Consider the following 9,395-nt stretch of genomic DNA (forward strand, 5'->3'; position numbering starts at 1 on the left):
AAAAGTTTGGTTTTTTAGTGCTGTAAATGCATTTTCAGCTCGCGCTGTACACATTTGCTATGAGAGGCATTATCTCATAAGGGAAATATTGGACAATCAAATTAATGACTGCCCAGGCTTCAGGATGTCTTTTTACACTATATAAAGGTGGAAATTTACATTGGAAACGTTTGGTTTAGCTGTTATAAAAGTTTGGTTTTTTAGTGCTGTAAATGCATTTTCAGCTCGCGCTGTACACATTTGCTATGAGAGGCATTATCTCATAAGGGAAATATTGGACAATCAAATTAATGGCTGCCCAGGCTTCAGGATGTCTTTTTACACTATATAAATGTGGAAATTTACATTGGAAACGTTTGGTTTAGCTGTTAATGAAGTTTCGTTTTTTTAGTGCTGAAAATTCATTGTCTGCTGGCGCTGTACACTTTTTCTAAGTGTTGCAATATCTCATGAAGGAAATACTGGACAATCAAATTAATGACTTTCCAGGCTTCAGGATGCCTCTCTACACTATATAAAGGTGGAAATGTACATTGTAAACGTTTGGTTTAGCTGTTATAAAAGTTTGTTTTTTTAGTGCTGTAAATGCATTTTCAGCTCGCGCTGTACACATTTGCTATGAGAGGCATTATCTCATAAGGGAAATATTGGACAATCAAATTAATGACTGCCCAGGCTTCAGGATGTCTTTTTACACTATATAAGGGTGAAAATTTACATTGGAAACGTTTAGTTTAGCTGTTAATGAAGTGTCGTTTTTTTAGTGCTGAAAATTCATTGTCTGCTGGCGCTGTACACTTTTTCTAAGTGTTGCAATATCTCATGAAGGAAATACTGGACAATCAAATTAATGACTTTCCAGGCTTTAGGATGCCTTTCTACACTATATAAAGGTGGAAATGTACATTGGAAACGTTTGGTTTAGCTGTTATAAAAGTTTGGTTTTTTAGTGCTGTAAATGCATTTTCAGCTCGCGCTGTACACATTTGCTATGAGAGGCATTATCTCAAAAGGGAAATATTGGACAATCAAATTAATGACTGCCCAGGCTTCAGGATGTCTTTTTACACTATATAAAGGTGGAAATTTACATTGGAAACGTTTGGTTTAGCTGTTATAAAAGTTGGGTTTTTTAATGCTGAAAATGCATTTTCAGCTCGCACTGTACACATTTGCTATGTGAGGCATTATCTCGTAAGGGAAATACTGGACAATCAAATTAATGACTTCCCAGGCTTCAGGATGCCTTTTTACACTCTATAAATGTGGAAATTTACATTGGAAACGTTTGGTTTAGCTGTTAATGAAGTTTCGTTTTTTTAGTGCTGAAAATTCATTGTCTGCTGGCGCTGTACACTTTTTCTAAGTGTTGCAATATCTCATGAAGGAAATACTGGACAATCAAATTAATGACTGCCCAGGCTTCAGGATGTCTTTTTACACTATATAAAGGTGGCAATTGACATTGGAAACGTTTGGTTTAGCTGTTATAAAAGTTTGGTTTTTTTAGTGCTGAAAATGCATTTTCAGCTCGCACTGTACACATTTTCTATGTGAGGCATTATCTCATAAGGGAAATACTGGACAATCAAATTAATGACTGCCCAGGCTTCAGGATGTCTTTTTACACTATATAAAGGTGGAAATTTACATTGGAAACGTTTGGTTTAGCTGTTATAAAAGTTTTGGTTTTTTAGTGCTGAAAATGCATTTTCAGCTCGCACTGTACACATTTGCTATGTGAGGCATTATCTCATAAGGGAAATACTGGACAATCAAATTAATGACTTCCCAGGCTTCAGGATGCCTTTTTACACTCTATAAATGTGGAAATTTACATTGGAAACGTTTGGTTTAGCTGTTAATGAAGTTTCGTTTTTTTAGTGCTGAAAATTCATTGTCTGCTGGCGCTGTACACTTTTTCTAAGTGTTGCAATATCTCATGAAGGAAATACTGGACAATCAAATTAATGACTTTCCAGGCTTCAGGATGCCTTTCTACACTATATAAAGTGGAAATGTACATTGGAAACGTTTGGTTTAGCTGTTATAAAAGTTTGGTTTTTTAGTGCTGTAAATGCATTTTCAGCTCGCGCTGTACACATTTGCTATGAGAGGCATTATCTCATAAGGGAAATATTGGACAATCAAATTAATGACTGCCCAGGCTTCAGGATGTCTTTTTACACTATATAAGGGTGGAAATTTACATTGGAAACGTTTAGTTTAGCTGTTAATGAAGTGTCGTTTTTTTAGTGCTGAAAATTCATTGTCTGCTGGCGCTGTACACTTTTTCTAAGTGTTGCAATATCTCATGAAGGAAATACTGGACAATCAAATTAATGACTTTCCAGGCTTCAGGATGCCTTTCTACACTATATAAAGGTGGAAATGTACATTGGAAACGTTTGGTTTAGCTGTTATAAAAGTTTGGTTTTTTAGTGCTGTAAATGCATTTTCAGCTCGCGCTGTACACATTTGCTATGAGAGGCATTATCTCAAAAGGGAAATATTGGACAATCAAATTAATGACTGCCCAGGCTTCAGGATGTCTTTTTACACTATATAAAGGTGGAAATTTACATTGGAAACGTTTGGTTTAGCTGTTATAAAAGTTGGGTTTTTTAATGCTGAAAATGCATTTTCAGCTCGCACTGTACACATTTGCTATGTGAGGCATTATCTCATAAGGGAAATACTGGACAATCAAATTAATGACTTCCCAGGCTTCAGGATGTCTTTTTACACTCTATAAATGTGGAAATTTACATTGGAAACGTTTGGTTTAGCTGTTAATGAAGTTTCGTTTTTTTAGTGCTGAAAATTCATTGTCTGCTGGCGCTGTACACTTTTTCAAAGTGTTGCAATATCTCATGAAGGAAATACTGGACAATCAAATTAATGACTTTCCAGGCTTCAGGATGCCTTTCTACACTATATAAAGGTGGAAATGTACATTGGAAACGTTTGGTTTAGCTGTTATAAAAGTTTGGTTTTTTAGTGCTGTAAAATGCATTTTCAGCTCGCGCTGTACACATTTGCTATGAGAGGCATTATCTCATAAGGGAAATATTGGACAATCAAATTAATGACTGCCCAGGCTTCAGGATGTCTTTTTACACTATAAAAGGGTGGAAATTTACATTGGAAACGTTTAGTTTAGCTGTTAATGAAGTTTCGTTTTTTTAGTGCTGAAAATTCATTGTCTGCTGGCGCTGTACACTTTTTCTAAGTGTTGCAATATCTCATGAAGGAAATACTGAACAATCAAATTAATGACTGCCCAGGCTTCAGGGTGTCTTTTTACACTATATAAAGGTGGAAATTTACATTGGAAACGTTTGGTTTAGCTGTGATAAAAGTTTGGTTTTTTTAGTGCTGAAAATGCATTTTCAGCTCGCACTGTCCACATTTGTTATGTGAGGCATTATCTCATAAGGGAAATACTGGACAATCAAATTAATGACTGCCCAGGCTTCAGGATGTCTTTTTACACTATATAAAGGTGGAAATTTACATTGGAAACGTTTGGTTTAGCTGTTATAAAAGTTTGGTTTTTTAGTGCTGAAAATGCATTTTCAGCTCGCACTGTACACATTTGCTATGTGAGGCATTATCTCATAAGGGAAATACTGGACAATCAAATTAATGACTTCCCAGGCTTGAGGATGCCTTTTTACACTCTATAAATGTGGAAATTTACATTGGAAACGTTTGGTTTAGCTGTTAATGAAGTTTCGTTTTTTTAGTGCTGAAAATTCATTGTCTGCTGGCGCTGTACACTTTTTCTAAGTGTTGCAATATCTCATGAAGGAAATACTGGACAATCAAATTAATGACTTTCCAGGCTTCAGGATGCCTTTCTACACTATATAAAGGTGGAAATTTACATTTGAAACGTTTGGTTTAGCTGTTATAAAAGTTTGGTTTTTTAGTGCTGTAAATGCATTTTCAGCTCGCGCTGTACACATTTGCTATGAGAGGCATTATCTCATAAGGGAAATATTGGACAATCAAATTAATGACTGCCCAGGCTTCAGGATGTCTTTTTACACTATATAAGGGTGGAAATTTACATTGGAAACGTTTAGTTTAGCTGTTAATGAAGTTTCGTTTTTTTAGTGCTGAAAATTCATTGTCTGCTGGCGCTGTACACTTTTTCTAAGTGTTGCAATATCTCATGAAGGAAATACTGGACAATCACATTAATGACTTTCCAGGCTTCAGGATGCCTTTCTACACTATATAAAGGTGGAAATGTACATTGGAAACGTTTGGTTTGGCTGTTATAAAAGTTTGTTTTTTTAGTGCTGTAAATGCATTTTCAGCTCGCGCTGTACACATTTGCTATGAGAGGCATTATCTCATAAGGGAAATATTGGACAATCAAATTAATGACTGCCCAGGCTTCAGGGTGTCTTTTTACACTATATAAAGGTGGAAATTTACATTGGAAACGTTTGGTTTAGCTGTGATAAAAGTTTGGTTTTTTTAGTGCTGAAAATGCATTTTCAGCTCGCACTGTCCACATTTGTTATGTGAGGCATTATCTCATAAGGGAAATACTGGACAATCAAATTAATGACTGCCCAGGCTTCAGGATGTCTTTTTACACTATATAAAGGTGGAAATTTACATTGGAAACGTTTGGTTTAGCTGTTATAAAAGTTTGGTTTTTTAGTGCTGAAAATGCATTTTCAGCTCGCACTGTACACATTTGCTATGTGAGGCATTATCTCATAAGGGAAATACTGGACAATCAAATTAATGACTTCCCAGGCTTGAGGATGCCTTTTTACACTCTATAAATGTGGAAATTTACATTGGAAACGTTTGGTTTAGCTGTTAATGAAGTTTCGTTTTTTTAGTGCTGAAAATTCATTGTCTGCTGGCGCTGTACACTTTTTCTAAGTGTTGCAATATCTCATGAAGGAAATACTGGACAATCAAATTAATGACTTTCCAGGCTTCAGGATGCCTTTCTACACTATATAAAGGTGGAAATTTACATTTGAAACGTTTGGTTTAGCTGTTATAAAAGTTTGGTTTTTTAGTGCTGTAAATGCATTTTCAGCTCGCGCTGTACACATTTGCTATGAGAGGCATTATCTCATAAGGGAAATATTGGACAATCAAATTAATGACTGCCCAGGCTTCAGGATGTCTTTTTACACTATATAAAGGTGGAAATATACATTGGAAACGTTTAGTTTAGCTGTTAATGAAGTTTCGTTTTTTTAGTGCTGAAAATTCATTGTCTGCTGGCGCTGTACACTTTTTCGAAGTGTTGCAATATCTCATGAAGGAAATACTGGACAATCAAATTAATGACTTTCCAGGCTTCAGGATGCCTTTCTACACTATATAAAGGTGGAAATTTACATTGGAAACGTTTGGTTTAGCTGTTATAAAAGTTTGGTTTTTTAGTGCTGTAAATGCATTTTCAGCTCGCGCTGTACACATTTGCTATGAGAGGCATTATCTCATAAGGGAAATATTGGACAATCAAATTAATGACTGCCCAGGCTTCAGGATGTCTTTTTACACTATATAAAGGTGGAAATTTACATTGGAAACGTTTGGTTTAGCTGTTATAAAAGTTTGGTTTTTTAGTGCTGTAAATGCATTTTCAGCTCGCGCTGTACACATTTGCTATGTGAGGCATTATCTCATAAGGGAAATACTGGACAATCAAATTAATGACTGCCCAGGCTTCAGGATGTCTTTTTACACTATATAAAGGTGGAAATTTACATTGGAAACGTTTGGTTTAGCTGTTATAAAAGTTTGGTTTTTTAGTGCTGAAAATGCATTTTCAGCTCGCACTGTACACATTTGCTATGTGAGGCATTATCTCATAAGGGAAATACTGGACAATCAAATTAATGACTTCCCAGGCTCCAGGATGCCTTTTTACACTCTATAAATGTGGAAATTTACATTGGAAACGTTTGGTTTAGCTGTTAATGAAGTTTCGTTTTTTTAGTGCTGAAAATTCATTGTCTGCTGGCGCTGTACACTTTTTCTAAGTGTTGCAATATCTCATGAAGGAAATACTGGACAATCAAATGAATGACTTTCCAGGCTTCAGGATGCCTTTCTACACTATATAAAGGTGGAAATTTACATTGGAAACGTTTGGTTTAGCTGTTATAAAAGTTTGTTTTTTTAGTGCTGTAAATGCATTTTCAGCTCGCGCTGTACACATTTGCTATGAGAGGCATTATCTCATAAGGGAAATATTGGACAATCAAATTAATGACTGCCCAGGCTTCAGGATGTCTTTTTACACTATATAAAGGTGGAAATTTACATTGGAAACGTTTGGTTTAGCTGTTATAAAAGTTTGGTTTTTTAGTGCTGTAAATGCATTTTCAGCTCGCGCTGTACACATTTGCTATGAGAGGCATTATCTCATAAGGGAAATATTGGACAATCAAATTAATGGCTGACCAGGCTTCAGGATGTCTTTTTACACTATATAAAGGTGGAAATTTACATTGGAAACGTTTAGTTTAGCTGTTAATGAAGTTTCGTTTTTTTAGTGCTGAAAATTCATTGTCTGCTGGCGCTGTACACTTTTTCTAAGTGTTGCAATATCTCATGAAGGAAATACTGGACAATCAAATGAATGACTTTCCAGGCTTCAGGATGCCTTTCTACACTATATAAAGGTGGAAATTTACATTGGAAACGTTTGGTTTAGCTGTTATAAAAGTTTGGTTTTTTAGTGCTGTAAATGCATTTTCAGCTCGCGCTGTACACATTTGCTATGAGAGGCATTATCTCATAAGGGAAATATTGGACAATCAAATTAATGACTGCCCAGGCTTCAGGATGTCTTTTTACACTATATAAAGGTGGAAATTTACATTGGAAACGTTTGGTTTAGCTGTTATAAAAGTTTGGTTTTTTAGTGCTGTAAATGCATTTTCAGCTCGCGCTGTACACATTTGCTATGAGAGGCATTATCTCATAAGGGAAATATTGGACAATCAAATTAATGGCTGACCAGGCTTCAGGATGTCTTTTTACACTATATAAAGGTGGAAATTTACATTGGAAACGTTTAGTTTAGCTGTTAATGAAGTTTCGTTTTTTTAGTGCTGAAAATTCATTGTCTGCTGGCGCTGTACACTTTTTCTAAGTGTTGCAATATCTCATGAAGGAAATACTGGACAATCAAATTAATGACTTTCCAGGCTTCAGGATGCCTTTCTACACTATATAAAGGTGGAAATTTACATTGGAAACGTTTGGTTTAGCTGTTATAAAAGTTTGGTTTTTTAGTGCTGTAAATGCATTTTCAGCTCGCGCTGTACACATTTGCTATGAGAGGCATTATCTCATAAGGGAAATATTGGACAATCAAATTAATGACTGCCCAGGCTTCAGGGTGTCTTTTTACACTATATAAAGGTGGAAATTTACATTGGAAACGTTTGGTTTAGCTGTGGTAAAAGTTTGGTTTTTTTAGTGCTGAAAATGCATTTTCAGCTCGCACTGTCCACATTTGTTATGTGAGGCATTATCTCATAAGGGAAATACTGGACAATCAAATTAGTGACTGCCCAGGCTTCAGGATGTCTTTTTACACTATATAAAGGTGGAAATTTACATTGGAAACGTTTGGTTTAGCTGTTATAAAAGTTTGGTTTTTTAGTGCTGAAAATGCATTTTCAGCTCGCACTGTACACATTTGCTATGTGAGGCATTATCTCATAAGGGAAATACTGGACAATCAAATTAATGACTTCCCAGGCTTGAGGATGCCTTTTTACACTCTATAAATGTGGAAATTTACATTGGAAACGTTTGGTTTAGCTGTTAATGAAGTTTCGTTTTTTTAGTGCTGAAAATTCATTGTCTGCTGGCGCTGTACACTTTTTCTAAGTGTTGCAATATCTCATGAAGGAAATACTGGACAATCAAATTAATGACTTTCCAGGCTTCAGGATGCCTTTCTACACTATATAAAGGTGGAAATTTACATTTGAAACGTTTGGTTTAGCTGTTATAAAAGTTTGGTTTTTTAGTGCTGTAAATGCATTTTCAGCTCGCGCTGTACACATTTGCTATGAGAGGCATTATCTCATAAGGGAAATATTGGACAATCAAATTAATGACTGCCCAGGCTTCAGGATGTCTTTTTACACTATATAAAGGTGGAAATTTACATTGGAAACGTTTGGTTTAGCTGTTATAAAAGTTTGGTTTTTTAGTGCTGTAAATGCATTTTCAGCTCGCGCTGTACACATTTGCTATGTGAGGCATTATCTCATAAGGGAAATACTGGACAATCAAATTAATGACTGCCCAGGCTTCAGGATGTCTTTTTACACTATATAAAGGTGGAAATTTACATTGGAAACGTTTGGTTTAGCTGTTATAAAAGTTTGGTTTTTTAGTGCTGAAAATGCATTTTCAGCTCGCACTGTACACATTTGCTATGTGAGGCATTATCTCATAAGGGAAATACTGGACAATCAAATTAATGACTTCCCAGGCTCCAGGATGCCTTTTTACACTCTATAAATGTGGAAATTTACATTGGAAACGTTTGGTTTAGCTGTTAATGAAGTTTCGTTTTTTTAGTGCTGAAAATTCATTGTCTGCTGGCGCTGTACACTTTTTCTAAGTGTTGCAATATCTCATGAAGGAAATACTGGACAATCAAATGAATGACTTTCCAGGCTTCAGGATGCCTTTCTACACTATATAAAGGTGGAAATTTACATTGGAAACGTTTGGTTTAGCTGTTATAAAAGTTTGTTTTTTTAGTGCTGTAAATGCATTTTCAGCTCGCGCTGTACACATTTGCTATGAGAGGCATTATCTCATAAGGGAAATATTGGACAATCAAATTAATGACTGCCCAGGCTTCAGGATGTCTTTTTACACTATATAAAGGTGGAAATTTACATTGGAAACGTTTGGTTTAGCTGTTATAAAAGTTTGGTTTTTTAGTGCTGTAAATGCATTTTCAGCTCGCGCTGTACACATTTGCTATGAGAGGCATTATCTCATAAGGGAAATATTGGACAATCAAATTAATGGCTGACCAGGCTTCAGGATGTCTTTTTACACTATATAAAGGTGGAAATTTACATTGGAAACGTTTAGTTTAGCTGTTAATGAAGTTTCGTTTTTTTAGTGCTGAAAATTCATTGTCTGCTGGCGCTGTACACTTTTTCTAAGTGTTGCAATATCTCATGAAGGAAATACTGGACAATCAAATGAATGACTTTCCAGGCTTCAGGATGCCTTTCTACACTATATAAAGGTGGAAATTTACATTGGAAACGTTTGGTTTAGCTGTTATAAAAGTTTGGTTTTTTAGTGCTGTAAATGCATTTTCAGCTCGCGCTGTACACATTTGCTATGAGAGGCATTAT

The sequence above is a fragment of the Idiotropiscis lumnitzeri genome, unplaced genomic scaffold, assembly GCF_059441095.1.
Source record: "Idiotropiscis lumnitzeri isolate Australia: NSW breed Sydney's pygmy pipehorse unplaced genomic scaffold, RoL_Ilum_1.0 HiC_scaffold_70, whole genome shotgun sequence".
NCBI lineage: Eukaryota > Metazoa > Chordata > Actinopteri > Syngnathiformes > Syngnathidae > Idiotropiscis > Idiotropiscis lumnitzeri.